This window comes from Cryptomeria japonica, chromosome 11 (assembly GCF_030272615.1).
Source record: "Cryptomeria japonica chromosome 11, Sugi_1.0, whole genome shotgun sequence".
In the NCBI taxonomy this organism is placed as follows: domain Eukaryota; kingdom Viridiplantae; phylum Streptophyta; class Pinopsida; order Cupressales; family Cupressaceae; genus Cryptomeria; species Cryptomeria japonica.
The window spans coordinates 470,168,329-470,183,873 of NC_081415.1; positions in this window are offsets into that span (position 1 = coordinate 470,168,329).

Sequence of the window (15,545 nt, forward strand, 5' to 3'; positions counted from 1 at the left end):
CTCCTCTACTGAAGTAGTCTGTGTTTTAGGGGGAGAGAGTTTGGTTTAATATTTTGGAGATCTTTGGCATTATTGTCAAAGGGGGAGAGAAATCATGTGAAAAATTGCTTTATCTATTTTGATCTTAGGGGTTTTTTTGTTGGTGATATCTTCTTTCTTTCCATTGATTATTTTTCAAATTCGTATGTTGCCATCAATACCAAAGGGGGAGATTATTAGATTATTGGGGAGATTGTTGGATTTGATTATTCATTTCTACTACTAAGATATGTTGTTTTTATTGATGTCAATATATTCCTATGAGTTATTCTGGAGATTGAGAAGAATTTTTTATCCAGTTTTGTAGTTTGGTTTTGCTGATCATTGTTTTGCAAAATTTGGTATTTCCTCCGGTATATTTTGTTGTCATCAGATCTTGTGCTGAGACTTTGGATTATTGATTGGGATGATCTTGTGTATCTTCATTTCAGTTGGTTCATGATTTGGTGCTCTGCAAGTTATCTTTCCTCATGACAATTGTTGATTGGTTGTGTTCTTGTGCATTAAGACGTTGACTGATGAAGATTTGAAAAGAGGTATTGGTGCAACTATTGTGGATGATTATAACATTCTTGCTGGTTTTTCCTAGTCGTGTCCTATTTATTTTGGTGTTCTGCATTGATCATTATGCGAGTTTTTGGTGATTTCTATGAATAGGTGATTATTTGCATGTTATGCGGTATTTATGGTGGTGTAGTGTGTTGTGGCTGATCTTGGTGGGATTTTCGGTGGATGTAATCATTTGGGAATTTGAATTAGGTCCATTCTATGTAATGTAAATCATAATATTGGTCCAGTGGTCAATCTTTGTATCGTGCAATTTAATTTTTGTAATTATAAGTTGAGGGTTGAGGGCTTAGCCGACCTTGTTATCAAGGTTGATGATTTGTATATATAGGTGAGATGCTTATGTATTTTAGGTGTTGGCATTGTGTCTACATTATCAGAGAGAGGTGATTGTGCAAACAAAAGAGTTATCATTCAGTGAAGTGTTGTGGTGAGATTGGTGTTGTAGAGAAGATAATTGTGCTTAACTGGAACTATCATCAGGCATTTGGAGATGCTATCATTATAGTTCATTCCTTCCAGATTGTAGTCTGAATCATATTGTAAGTTAGTGAGACTTCCCTGAGGGTTGTATCCTTCTGGGAAAATATCTTTTGAGTAGTGAGCTCTAGGTAGTATGCCTGAATGGATGTGCATTCTCCATTGCAATATTTTCACATATTACTATAGATTATCATCTTTTTGTGGGTAGGTTCCCACCATGGTTTTTCCCTTAACTAATTTTTCCATGTCAAAAATATTGATGTTCTATGTTGTGCTGTTAATTTGCTTATCAGTTATTGCTACAGTCTATCAATTTAAGTTTTGGATTTTAATTTGGTATGATCCGGTGAAGACTAATTCACCCCCCACTCTCAGTCTTCCTTCTTGATTGTTGCTAATAATTGGTATCAGAGCTGGATCCTTTGGTAGAAGCTTAATCGCTTGACGAGATCCGACATGGTAGCTCAAGGTATTCTTTTCAAGAAGGGCAGTCTAAGGTTTGATGGAAACAACTATACTGTGTGGAAGAGATGGATCGAGGTGCATTTGAAATGTCTTGGAGAAGATTATTGGAAGATTACTAAGAATGCCTATCTTGTTCCTTAGAATGGACCATCCACTCCTGATAAGGTTAAGGAAACTGAATATAACATTAGAGCGAAGGAATAATTTCTTAGTGCCATGATTTTTGTTGAAATCACAAATGTTTTGGAACTTTAGATTGCGAAAGAAATCTGGGTGAAGCTTGAAAACTTGTATGAAGGTGATAGTCAAGTGAAAGTTGCTAAGTTGTAGAGTTTAAAAGGAAAGTATAAGACATTGAATATGAGAGATGATGAGAGCATACATCCATACATGGCTAAGGTGAATGAGCTGGTCCTTGGTATCAGATATGTCGATGGAAAGATTGAAGAAGATGAGATTGTTGCTAAGGTATTGAGATCTTTGTCTCCTACTTATAAACATAAGGTTGCTACTTTTAATGAGATTCAAAGTGTAACTATAGTGACAAGAGATGTGTTGGTTGAAAAACTTGCTGCATTTGAGCTAAGTGAATTTGGAGAATCACATGGAAAGTCTGAGACAAAATTCAAAGCATCAACATCTGTGCCCGATAAGAAGAAATATGCTCCTGATGAGTGCAAGATATCCAGATATGAAAGAGAAAGAAGAGAGATAGTAGAACAAGAAAGAGAGCTTGATGAGCTTGAAGCACTAATTGCCTAGAGATTGCCTAAAGGTGCTGGTAAGTATAATGGAAAGTTTCCCTTGAAATGTTTTTCTTGTAATAAGATAGGACATTTTGCATCTAGATGCGCGAAGAGAATGGTTAAGTATAAAAAACATGATACGTTTGATAAGCATGATAGGAATGATAAATATAAGAAGCATGAGATGTATGATAATCCTTATAAGTCTAACCAGAAGATTAGGAACCAAAAGAACTGTTATTATGATATAAATGAAGGTGTTACAAATGATGAATCAAAAGGAGATGAAGTTGTGTTTATTGCCATTAAAGAGGATAGACTTGTGCCTATTGATTCCATGGGCTGTTTTGTTGAAGAGAAAGCTTTGGCTGCAAAGGTAGAAGAAAAGGGTGAATGGGTGATTGACAGTGGTTGTTCACATCATATGAATGGTGACAAAAGCAAAATTGTAAGCATGGAAAGGTATGATGGTGGAATAGTTAGATTTGGAGATGACAAAGCTTGTGTAATCCATGGGAGAGGTTCTATTTCTTTTGATGGTAAGCATAACATTGATGATGTTATGTATGTTGACGGTTTGAAGCATAATATTTTGAGTGTTGGACAGATGGTTGATAAGGGTTATGATCTACAATTCAAAGATGGTAAATGAAAGATCTTGAATGCCTTCGGTATAGAGATTTCATCTGGAACTAAGACTGAAGGTAACATTTTTCATTTGAATGTTGGTGAGAAAAGTTGTTTGATTGCTAAGATAGATGAAAGTTGGTAGTGGCATATAAGAATATGTCATGTGAACTTCGATTCATTGATCAAGACCAGTTCTACACAAGTTGTTAGGGATCTGCCTAAGATTGTTAAACCTGTTTCTCTGATATGTAAGGAATGTTAGTTGGGTAAGCAAATTAGAATTTCTTTCAAAATTAAACAATATACATCTTATGGATTGTTAGATCTTGTGCATACTGACCTATGTGGACCTACAAAAATTAGAAGTGTGTGCGGTGATATATACTTTATGTTGATAATTGATTATTATTCCAGAATGATGTGGGTTGTCTTTTTGAAGGAAATATCGAAAGCATTTGAGAAATTCAAGATATTCAAAGCTAAAGTTGAAACTGGTTCTGGATTGAAGCTAAAGGGTCTAAGATGTGATAGAGGTGGAGAATTCTATTCCAGTGAGTTCAATTCTTTCTATGAGATGCATGGAATCAGAAGACAACTATCTACTCCTTGGATCCCACAACAAAATGGGATTGTTGAAAGAACTATGTTGATTGAAGGAAATATTTTGAAGGTGTGCTGGAGAGAAGCTATTAGCACTGCAGTCTATACATTCAATAGAGTTCATATCAAAGGTGATACCGGTAAGACCCCTTATAAGCTTTGGTTTGGTCATGTTCCTACTATGAAATATTTCAAAGTTTTTGGAAGAAAATACTATATCAAGAGAGATGAGGTTATTGGAAAGTTTGATGCTAGAAGTGATGAAGGTATCTTTTTGGGATATTCTGCAAATAGCAAAGCCTACAGGTGCTATAATAAGAGACTGAGAGAGATAGTTGAGAGTGAAAATTTTAAGGTGGATGAAAACCTTGGGAAGGAGATCAAAGCTTATGATGAAGGTCAACATGTTGTTTTAGCTCCTATTCAGCTTGAAGGTCCTAAGAAAAATGATCTAGTAGAGATTGTAAGTCTAGATGTTGTTAGTGGTGATGATGTGTAGGAACTTGAAGATCAGAACAATCAAAAGAATTTGAGCTATGTCAAATGAAATGGTTATGCGAATTAGATTATTGGTGATAAGAATAAAGGTGTGATGACTAGAAGAATGTTAGTTGCAGAAGAAGTATGTTTAATTTATAAAATTGAACCTAAATATGTTGTTGAATCCTGTAAAAATGATAAATGGATAAGAGCCTTGGAAGAAGAGTTAGATTAGATTGAAGAGAACAAAACTTGGGAACTTGTGCCTAGACCTAAGGATATAAATGTTATTGGTACTAAGTGGGTTTTTAGGAACAAATTGAATGAAGCTTGTGAAGTAGTCATAAATAAAGCCAGACTGGCCTGTAAAGGATATTCATAGCAAGAAGGGATTGATTATGAAGAAACTTTTCCTATGGTTGCCAGAATTGAAGTTGTTAGATTGTTGCTTGCTTATTCTAATTATAAAGATTTCAAGGTATATCAGATAGATGTCAAATGTGCATTTTTGAATGGTGATCTGGAAGAAGTTTACATTGAACAACCTGATGGAGTTTCATTATCAGATGATGGAGACATGGTATGTAAGTTGAAGAAAGCACTTTATGGTTTGAAACAAGCTCCTGGAGCTTGGTATGCTAGGTTAGACAATTTTTTTCTAAAATTGGGATTTATCAAAGGTGGTGTTGATAGTAATCTGTACTTTAAGATTGAAAATGATAAAATTTTGATTGTTGAAGTCTTTGTTGATGACATTATCTTTTTTGGTGATGATGATATCAGTATGAAGTTTTTTGGTGATATGCAAAAAGAATTTGAGATGTCTATGATTGGTATGATAAAATGATTCTTAGGTTTGGAGATTGCACAGACAGAAAAAGGTATCTTTATATCTCAAACTAAGTATGTGAAGGAATTGTTGAAGAAGTTTGGATTAGATGATTCCAAACTAGTTGGAACTCCTATGGTAACTAGTTATAAATTGTCTAAAAATGATGAATCACCTAAAGCTAATCAAAATTTGTACAGATCTATGGTTGGTGGATTGTTATATCTTACTTAGACTAGACATGACATTATGCATGTTGTGTGTATGGCTACTAGATATCAATTTGATCCGAAGGAGAGTCATGTCACTGCTGTCAAAAGAATATTTAGATATCTATAGGAAATTGAGGAATATGGCTTATGGTATCCAAAGAATGATGATTTCATGTTGTGTGCTGACACTGATGTTGATGACTGGAAGAGTACTACCGATGGATCATTCTTTTTAGGTAAGAAGTTGGTTTCATGGGCTAGCAAGAAACAAGATTCAATATCTTTATCTATTATTGATGTTGAGTACATTGTTGCGGCTAGTAATTGCACTCAGATAGTTTGGATGAAGCAAATATTGAAAGACATCAGATTTATTTATGATGAGCCTACTGGTATATACTGTGATAATTTCGGTGCTATAAACATGTCTAAGAATATGGTGCAACATTCAAAGACTAAGCATCAATTAAATATAATTACTTGAGAGAGAAAGTCAGTGAACAGAAGGTGAAGCTGGAATATGTATCTACAAAGGAACAAATTGCTGATATTTTCACTAAGCCTTTGCCTATAGATACATTTGTCTATTTGAGAGACAAGTTAGGGGTATTTGCCCCTCCTGATGAGAATTAGATGAGTTGCACCGATCCGTTGGAATTCAGAGCCTTATTCTTTTATCCGGATTGATGTGTTGGTGATGCTCCTCTACTAGAGTAGTTTGTGTTTTAGGGGGAGAGAGTTTGGTTTTCTATTTAGGAGATCTTTGGAATTTTTTTCAAAGGGGGAGAGAGATCATGTAAAAATTTATTTATCCATCTTAATCTTAGGGGGAGTTTGTTGGTGATATCTTCTTTGTTTGCACTGATTGTTTTTCACATTCGTATGTTGACATCAATGCCAAAGGGGGAGATTGTTGGATTATTGTGGTGATTATTGGATTTGATTATTCATTGATGCTTCTAGGATATGTTGTTGTCATTGATGTCAACATACTCCTATGAGTTATCCCTGAGAGTTTGGGAATAATTTTTTATTCGGTTTGTAGTTTGGTTTTGTTGATCATTGTTTTGCAGAATCCGGTATTTCCTCTAGTATATTTCGGTGTGATCAGATCTTGTGCTGATACTTTGGATTATTGTTTAGGATGATCTTGTGTATCTTCATTTTAGTTGGCATGTGATTTAGTTCTCTGTAAGTTATCTTTCCTTGTGATAGTTGTTGATTGGTTGTGTTCTTGTGCATTGAGACATTGATTGATGAAGATTTGAAAAGAGGTGTTGGTGCAACTGTTTCAGATGATTATAACCTTCTTGATGGTGTTTCCTAGTCATGTCCTATTTATTTTGGTGATCCAGATTGATCATTGGTTGGTTTTTTGTGATTTCTATGAACTGGTGATGATTTGTGTGTTATGTGGTATTTTTGGTGGTGTAGTGTGTTGCGGTTGATCTTGGTGGAATTTCCGGTGGATGTAATCATTTGGGAATTTGAATTAGGTCCATACCATGTAATGTAAATCATATTATTGTTTTGGTGGTCGATCTTTGTATCATAAAATGTATTTTTTGTAATTATAAGTTGAGGGTTGAGGGTTTAGTTGGCCTTGTTATCAAGGTTGATGATTTGCATATATAGGTGAGATGATTATGTATTTTAGGTGTCGGTATTGTGTCTGCATTATCAGAGAGAGGTGATTGTATGAACAAAAGAGTTATCTTACTATGGGTAGGTTCCCATCGTGGTTTTTCCCTTAACCAGGTTTTCAACATAAAAAATCTTGGTATTGTGTGTTGTGTTGTTAATTTGCTTATTTGTTATTGTTGCAGTGTATCAGTTTAAGTTTTGAAGTTTTTGTTGTGATTTGGTGAAGACTGATTCACCCCCCCTCTCAGTCTTCCTTCTTGATTGTTGCTAACATAATGGATATTAATAAACATTCTAATTTGAATTTTGGCACACTCATGTGAGAAAGATTTAACATTTTCACATTTCTCAAAGTTTTAATTACTTCTCACACCACATAACCATAAGAGAATTTTTTTCCTTTCATCTACCTATCATTCCATTCTCCAATTCATTGTGTTGTACCACTTAGTATCGATCATGAGGTTTTTTCAATATTTTTCATGGCTCAATTTGGCAACATCTATGTACATTCTCATGTTGTATGCATTAAATTAATATTTTTTACCATATTTCACTTATTTATACCCTTATCTTCATATTTTTTATTCATTAACTTATTTTCTTGCATTGTGTCATTTATGGTCCCCATGGCTATAGGGATATCTCCATTTGTTGATCATTCCATATGTTTAACCAATGAAGTGAGGTAATTATCTTTACTTGGTTATGTCACATCCTAAAGGTTGCACCGTAAATTCAAGATAAGCTTTGTTCAGTACTCTGATCTAGTAGAGAAGGCTATTAAGCGGATTCTTGGAAAAGTGTTCTTAGCTTCTACTACTAGGTATCATGTTAACTCTAATATAGATTCTCAGTTTCTAGCCTCTTTGTTAGTCTAAGAGGATGAGAATGATGTCTCTGCCTTATCACTATTTTGTTAAATGATGACTTCATCGACAATTTAGATGTCATCCTGGAAGTGGCATTGCCTAGTTATGGCATCCCCATGTCGCAAGACATTGAAGTTTTTTTCATTTTTGTGACACCCATTCACCTCTACCAATCCTTGGGGTTTTTTTGTGGCAATACTCTTGAAGAGCATAGAGAGAAGACTCACAGGGTGTTCCATTTCCTGAAACAATATTTCAGACTTGCTCCCAACATTAGAACCTTAGGGAAGACTGAACTCATCATGTGGACCCTACTACTGGACCAAGACAATGACTAGCTTCCTATGACTTAAATTTTTTCTATCCATCGTATGTGAAGCTACAAATGTTTTCTCTAATATGAACTACGCATCTATGGAAACTTTTGGTCATATACTAAAATAACTTTTTGTATTTCAATTGATGTATATATGAATATACTAATGTTAATGGAAATTTACTCTATTTCTTATGCAATCCAATGTGTTTTCCCAATTTTATACTTTGTCTTGTTGAATTTCATCATGCAACCAAGTTGTTTATTATTTTGAGTACTATTCTTGTTTCATTATCACTCTAAAATTTCACTTTCCAAAATTATTTACATGGGATGCTATTAATTAGCAACATATTTTGCAATATTTACAATGTTTACTCTTTATTGTAATCGCATGCACTCACTATTCATATTTGTACAATATTTACAAAAAAATTGGTTGTATTTACTCATCACACTATGTTAAGGTTGGAAATAATGTTTTAGGAATTGTCCATTCACTGGTAATGGTAGGTCTTCTCCCTCTAATGTGGCTAACCTAAATGTGCTTTAACCTAATATCTCTGCAATTTGGTATAGGCCTATCCACATTTTATGAAAATTCCCTCTCGACCCTTTTCTCCCATGGGATTTGTCCTAATATAGTATTAGGTCTGAGATACAAAATGATTTTCTTTTAGCCCATTTATCGAACAATCTCTTTACTATAGACTAATTCCTACCCATATGATCAATTGATTTATCTCTCTTCCAATCAAGGTTTAAAAGCTACAACTGCCTCTTCCTTATTTTCTAGTCCTAAGTACTCTTAAGCAAACTGTAGTGTCAATATTTTCAAATTTATTGAAAAGATAGGATCTATCTCATACACTAAATGGTATGGGGAATTTCCTAAAGCACTTTTAGTATGAATCATATCTACCCACAAATCATGTTTTAATAGGGTATGCCACCCTCTAGGGTTTTTGCTAATCAATTTTTAATAATTTCCAATAAGTTCTTGTTGGTCAACTCTACCAACCCATTGCCTTAAGGGAAATAATTTGAGAATAACTCATAATTCAAAATCGAATTATTAAATTTTAAAGACAAAAAGCGGGACCATTATCACATACTTGAAAAATGTGGAATTCTGAAATGAGTGATGATGTTATCCTCTAAGAATTGTATTACTACCATAGTGATACAAAGGTTGAAACATCCCACTTTTGCCCATCTTGTTCAATAATCAGTTATTGTTAGTATGTATTGATGCCCTAACGATGATGGAGGATTAATCATTCCAATAAAATCCATCCCCCACTAGGTGAATGGCCTCATTTCAATGATGGGTTGTAAGGGTTGTGCAACATATTTACTTTATTTGCATGCACTTGACAAATATGATAACACTATATATATTGATGTGTCCTTGAAAATAGTTGGCCAATAGTATCCTTCCCTGAGAATTTCATGTGTAGTTGCAAGATGTTCTATGTTTCCTATACCAAATTTATCATGGAACTCATAAAAAATATTTTGTGCCTCTTGCTTATCTATGCATCAAAGGTATACACTTTCATGGTCTTTCAAAAAAAATTACTATTCTTCATCATGTAATTCTGAGCCTTCAATTTTAGGGCTCTTCATTGTATCTAGTTCATATGATTGAGATATTGGTTAGTAATTAATAGATGTATGATATCCTTGTACCATTCTTCTTGAGACATTTTCCACTAGTACATTTGGGGCTCAATTCTAATGGTCACTCGTCAGAATTCTGACTATTTTTCGTCGAACTACTGACAAACATAGTCATCAAAAACTTGTAGTCAGATATTCCGATGATGCTCACCAACATCAAAATTCCTAGGATATGTGGGACATCAGGTCTACATTGATGTATGTCTTACCAATAGCCTCATCAGCTATCAGGAAGACCAAATGTTCCCTTCATCGCTAGTGTAAAACCTGCCAATGGATTTCATCAACATGTGCTACCCCGACCGCTAATCCGATGAGAGAATATCATTGGACATACAACATCCTTGTTGGATGTTTTATGGATGAACGTCAAAATTCCAATGCCAGTCCGTCAAGAGATTTTCCTTGGGCATACAACATCCTCATCAGATGTTTTCTAGATAAATGTCAGAATTCTGATGACAGTCGGATGAGAGAATGTCATCGAACATACAACATCCTCATGAGATGTTTTGTTGATTTCCATCAAAATGTCGATGTCGTTCGATGACAACCAAGAACTATGTATCGATAAGGATGTTGTATGTTCTATGGTATAGGCATCGGTGCAAATTTAGGGGGGCGTCAGAATTCCAACGATGATTTAATTTTTTTTTTTTAAATCATATAATATATTATATTAAATATCATATACTATATATTATTTGTTTCAATTAACAATTTTATATTTTACACGAATATTATAATGGATTTACAATGATTATGTCAATTTTAGTTTATTAATTTGGTATTTTCACTTCACTCATATCTTGAGTGGTTATTTTCCTAATAGAGAGAAAAATGCTTATTAGGTGACACATATAATAATTGAATCTAAGGACATAAGTATTTCTTCATCTCAATTTGTATTCTATGATAAGAGTCATGAGTTCCTTTAGTGGGGTAGAAGAGTTAGAGGAAGAAATAAACAAACATTAGCTATCATTATGATGGAAATGACTTCTTTGGGCACAATACATTTTATAAATTCTTTGAGTTATAGTGGTAATTATTGTTGAGCTTTATTCACATGTTGAAAACAACTTATTTGAGAACAATATATTTTACTACTCAATAAAATCCGAGGTTGCTTCTAAAATTAAGTAAAGTGAAAGTAAGCAACTAGTGACAAAAAGGAACACAAATTTGGTGAAGAGATTAAGTAGATGCCCACAATTAGTTTTTGATTAAGGAAAAAGAAAGTTTTGAAGGGGCCCTGAAACCCTTTACAAATAGAACTAAAACAACATAAACAACAAATGCGATGAGAAATAGAAAAGATCAGAACCACAAAAAACCAACGGATAACTAGAGAAAACCCAAAAAAGCCCCATTAAGCCAGCAGGCCTTCTAGAATTCAGATTTTTTCCAAGGCTTTTGCCAGGGTGTTGCTAATTTTGTATAGCCCCTTGATGTTGTCTTTGAGGTTAGGGGGATCCTTAGTGAAAGCTGCCACAACTTTCTTGACGCTAGCCCTAGTTCTCTTTGCAGTACCACCCACCTGAGTAGCATCACTGCTTCTAGTCTGGATGGTCTCATCATCTAGGTCAAGATCCACAACTAGATTCAGAGTGCAGGTATGGTCAAAAACCTTGGCGATGTCCTCCAGGTTTTTAGTGATGGCAGAGAGGATGTGTGGGATAACGCCCATCAGATTTTTTATCGCTTCTTTTCCCTCTTCCAGCGATTTTACCTTATTCTCCATTTCCTGCTTCCATTTAATCTTCTCTTTGTTTTCATCCTCCCTTTTCTCATCCGAGTTTATTCCCTTTTTTTCCAAGTTTTTCAGGCTCTCATAGGTCCATCTATCATAATCCCTTCTCGCCTTAGAGAGTTTCTTGAGGTTATCTAGGATAAACCCTTTATTGGCACATTCCTTATCCTCGCTATCCCTGTCCTTAGTCAGGTCCTTCTCTGAATCTTTGTTCATTTACTTCTCAGAATTCACTTCAGTTTCCTCGTTATCCTTGAGTTCCACTTCTTCCATCAAATGGCTATTGTCCTTACCAGGGCATTCATTGACGATTGGGCTTTCATGATCAAGCTCATTATCCCCACTTTCTTCCTCATTGCCTAGCTCCTCGTCTTTCCAGCTGTCTTCACCATTGGAGTCATCCATCTCCATTCCACTGCTTTCCTTAACCATTTCCTCTGTTTCCAGCCCAGGAACACTTTTCCTTTTTTTGCTAGAGGACGCCTTCTCCTTACTAGTTTCTCCCTCTTCCATCTTTCTCTTTCCCAAAGAGGTAGAAATCCTCTTATTTTCCAATAGTGCAAGGGTTTTGCAATGCTCATAAATGAGCAACAAAAGCCTGTAATGGAGAATCGGGATGGAAGGGTTGTTCCTGTGTTTATTGAGGGACTTGGAAAGGGACCGAAACAGGCAGTAGGGCAGGAAGACTTTCTTGTCATGTCTAAAATGGTTTAAGAGCATGAAGTGGTAGGTGTGGACCTTGGAGAAATGACCTTCAACCGTGATGTATTCTATAATTGCATTCAGGACCTAGCCCCATAGCTTCTTGATGTTTGCAGCTTCGTAGTAGCCCCCAGTGGCTTTGCTGATTTTAACCCTCTCTTTCTCTTTCCATGGGAACAGATTGACCGCGTTGTTGGAGACTTTGAGGTCTCGAGAGAAATTAAGCCCAATGTGGGGCATTTCGGTCACAGTGGATATGAGCCCAGCATCTAGCTTGAACTTAACTCCATAAATTTTAAAAGAGCCATTAGACCAATTTTTAGAAATCTTAGAAACAGCTAGGTTAGCCCTACCTTTGTCATAGTCCACGAGCTTCTCCATGAAACTGGTGAGGGAGCCCTTCTCGAATTTTGCCCAGACTTTTGGCATCGCTTTCCAAGTTGACATATTGTCTGGTTCTTCCTGCCTTAGGTCTCCTCCCATCTTCGTGAATGGGCTATCTGCTCTGTTTATCTGCAAATTAAAACCTTCTTTCCTGATGTTGCTCAAGTTTTTGAACTGAGTAACCCACAAAGCGTGCGTCAGATTATTAAAGGTTGTAGAAGATCTACCACAATGTGAAGTAATGATGGCCTTTCTAGCAAGGCATAAATGATACTTTTTACTTGTCATTATTAAATTGTCCTTCTCTCCCCATATAATGATCCTTTCTAAGGAACTCTTTAATGTTTAAATTGAGATCCTCCTCGTGCCAAATCATTTGGGAGTCAGAGTTAACCCCAGTATTCGCTAAACAATCCACAACACTATTTTGTTCTCTAAAAGTATGTTGAATAATAATTTGTTTGAAACTTGCAATGATCTCCCTAGCTTTCATGATGATATTTTCAATAGACCAAGAAGGCTCCGATTCCCCCTTTAAACACTTAATGATATTAAGTGAATCTCCCTCAAGCCATAATTTATCATAATTTATATTTTTAGCTATAATTAACATGTTCAGGGCAGCAGAGGCTTCAACAAAATGGCTAGTTTGATTCCCCAGAGGTCCAGCCACCACCTTAAGACAACTTCCAGCAAAATTCCTAACAATGCCCTCGTATCCATCTTTACTCAGAATCCCTTTAGAAGCCCCATCAAAGTTATCCTTAATCCATCCTTGAGGAGGAAAGCACTAGACCAGACCTTCTCTTCCAGTCTCCTTGCAAGAAGAAGTGGTAGAAAGGTTCCATCTATCTTTAAAATCATCTTTAGTAGCAGGTCCCTGATTAGTGCAATAAAGTCATTCAAAAATACTCCTAAAGATTTTATCTACAACCACTTCAGGAGTAGCCCTTTTATCCCTAAAAATCCTATTGTTGTGCTCTTTACAGATATTCTAGATAACAATCAGCAAAGTAGGTCTCCAAGTTTCCATAATTTTAGGATTAGAGTTAGGGAAATGCCATTGCTACCAAGAGTCCCCAAGGGAGTTCAAGAAAACCTAGCTCAGGCTCCACCTGGTTAGGATGATTTTCCAGATATCCTAGCTAAAAGTGCATTGATTGAGAATGTGGTAAGTCGTCTCCTCTTCCCTGCAACAAAGAGAACACCTATTAGGAAAAATAATACCTATTTTATGAAGATTGTCCAAGGTTAATACCTTATTTTGGATGAAAATCCAGAAGAAGATATTGACCTTTGGAACTAACTTCTTGTTCCAAACTTTAGCCCAGATGGGAATTTCTTCCACCAGGTCATTGTGAATAGCCACAATAGAGGATAGAGAATAAGTCCCATCCTGGGTTTCCCTCCATATCAATCTGTCATCTTTGTTGTCTCTAGGGATATTAGCAGAGAGAGCAATTTGAAGGAACTTGAGCCTTGGACACTGCTAGCTAAAATTAATCCAGTTCCCATTTATCTAGTAATCTTTGACCTTTTCCCCATACCTGCTTTTGAACTGGTCTTTCCAATCTTTAAGGATTAGAATTTCCTCCAGAGGTTTATCTAGGATCCATCTATCTTCCCAAAATCTTATTCTCCTCCCATCCCCAAGTTTCCAAGTTCTGCCAACAGCAGCCTAGCTTTTAGCGGATTGCACAGCATTCCATATAGCGGATCCTTCAACAATGAAAGAGTTATCAAAGAATTCTTCCTCAAAAGGTTGCATATAGAGATATTTGTTTTTCCAGATAGAGTTCCATTCTCTTTCCTCCCCTTTGAATCTCCAAATTTGTTTGGCTAATAAAGATTTGTTCATGAAACCTATGTTCCTTAAACCCAGCCCACTAGAGGCCTTACAGGAACATATTTTATTCCAGGCAATAAGGGGAATTCTATATTTGACATCCACTCTTGACCAAAGGAATTTTTTTGGATTCTTTCAATGGCTTCCGCAAACTTTGTGTAGATTTTGAACAGGCTGAGAACATACACAGGAAGGTTTTGGAGAGTGGCTTTGAGCAGGGTGATTTTTCCCACTTGACTAAGGACAACCCCTTTCCAGCCAACAAGTTTCAGGTTAAGTCTATCTATCAGCTTGTTCTAGAAGGAGTCCTCAGGCTTAAGACATAGAGGAAGCCCTAGATAAGTAGAGGGAAACTCAGAGATATTGCAGCCAAGAATCCTTCCAATCCTTAGTTGCCTTTGGACTGGGGTATTGATGAAAAATAGAGAACTTTTATCCCAATTGATTTTTTGGCCAGAGGCAAATTCATAAGTATTCAAAATATTCTTCATATTATTAGCTTCCATGATGGTAGCTTCCCCATAGTAATATAGTCATTGATGAATTGTTCATGAGAACAAACAACATTGGAATAGGAAGGTTTCAGACCCTTAAGGTTGTTGTCTTCCACATTTTTGAGAATGAATCTGCCCAGGCATTCAACAAGAATGGTGAACAGGATAGGGGATATGGGGTCCCCCTGTCTAAGACCTCTAAAGATTTTGAAGAAATAGGAAGAGGAACCATTGACAATAACAGTAGAGGAGGAAGTTTCCATAAGTTGAGAGTAGAGCTGAATAACTTTGTAACCAAAACCAAATGCTTTCATGATCCTAAGGAGAAATTGCCAATTCACTCTATCAAAATCTTTAGCCATGTCTAACTTTAGGAAGAATCCCTGGTTATTCGCCACTTTCAGGGAGTGGATATTTTCATGAACGGAGATAATAGAATCCAAAATTTGTCTTCCAGGGACAAAGCCATTCTACTGGACAAAGATAATCCTAGGAAGAATTTCCAACAACTTGGAAGTCAGAACCTTGGATAAAATCTTGTAAATAGATTTACGCAGGCTAATAGGTCTAAACTTATTGAGAGAATCAGCTCCAGGGATCTTTGGGATAAGGAAAATGAAGGTGGCATTCAACTCCTTAAGAAGTCTTCTGGAGCCAAATAATTCTTTAACACCATTGCATATGTCAACCTCCACTATGTGCTAGAAATTTTGGAAGAAAAACATAGGGAAGTCGTCCGGTCCAGGGGATTTGTCGCCCTAAAAGGAGAACACTGCCTTTTTTGATTTCCAAGTTAGAGG